This window comes from Durio zibethinus, chromosome 4 (genome assembly GCF_047325235.1).
Source record: "Durio zibethinus cultivar Kanyao isolate XHJ-2024 chromosome 4, ASM4732523v1, whole genome shotgun sequence".
In the NCBI taxonomy this organism is placed as follows: Eukaryota; Viridiplantae; Streptophyta; class Magnoliopsida; order Malvales; family Malvaceae; genus Durio; species Durio zibethinus.
Genome location: NC_143165.1, coordinates 17,983,244 through 17,984,255, shown reverse-complemented (window position 1 = coordinate 17,984,255; position 1,012 = coordinate 17,983,244). Strand labels below are relative to the sequence as shown.

General features: G+C 33.6%; 1 non-coding gene across 1 annotated transcript; it reads left to right on the top strand.

The window, feature by feature from the left end:
- Nucleotides 1-640: 640 nt before the first annotated feature.
- LOC149519267 (small nucleolar RNA R71) lies at nucleotides 641-747 on the top strand. The gene has a single exon (XR_016341968.1). It is a non-coding gene; the product is annotated as a small nucleolar RNA R71 (small nucleolar RNA).
- Nucleotides 748-1,012: the final 265 nt, after the last annotated feature.

Below are 1,012 nucleotides of genomic sequence, written 5' to 3'. Positions count from 1 at the left end.
GTTTTTAAGATTTTCAACGGATGCAACTTGGTTTTGGATATTGGCATTATTGGCTTGCATCAACTAAGTCAACATATCCTTAAAATTTGTTTTCTTTTCTTAGGGTGGATTCTAAGTAGGTGGGTTGGGGCAAAAGTTATTATTTTGGGTGTTGGTGGATTGGTGGTTGGGTTGATTCCAAGAAAAATTAGGATGGTTCTATCATCTAGGGTCATCGATGTCGCTGTATGGATTATAGTTAGGCTTGGATTATTGGATAAATTGGCCAGGTTCTATCCTAAATTGACATTTTTCACTTGAATGAGGTCATTCATAGATATCACATAACATAAAAGAACTTTGGATTGTATTCACATGGTTGGATTGGAAGTGAGTTCCTAAGGTTTCTACTTTTGTTGTTAGGGAGGCTAATTGGGAATTTGTAGAGGTGATTGCACCAATTTCAAATAGACCAAAAGATTTCTTACTTACCTTTCTCTTCATGCCCTATTTATATTTGTTGGTGGCCATTTCCTTAATCAGTTCATTGGCCTCTTTAGCAATTTTACTTATCATTACTCCTTCAGCAGTTAAGTCCAAAATAGTTATCAAGGGTGGTGTAAAACCATTGTAAAAGATTTGGATCTGAAGCCATTACAGTAGTCCATGATGTGGGCACTTCTTTAGTAACTCCTTAAATCTCTCTCATGTATCATACAAGTTTTAACCTTCTACTTTCATGAATGTGGTGATCTTATTTCTAAGCTTGGTTGTTTTAGTTGGTTGGAAAAATTTTGTAAAAAATTTCTATAATGAGTAGTCCCATAATGTAATAAAGCTAGGTGGTAGTGATGTTATCCAACTCTTAATCTTGTCTTTGAGAAAAAAATAAAAAAGTTTTAGTCGAATAACATCATTAGAAACACCATTATAATGAAAAGTATTATATAATTCAAGAAAATTTGAAAGATGAAAGTTAGGATCATCACTAGGTAGTCCTCCAAATTGTGCAGAAGTCTAGAAAATTTGGATT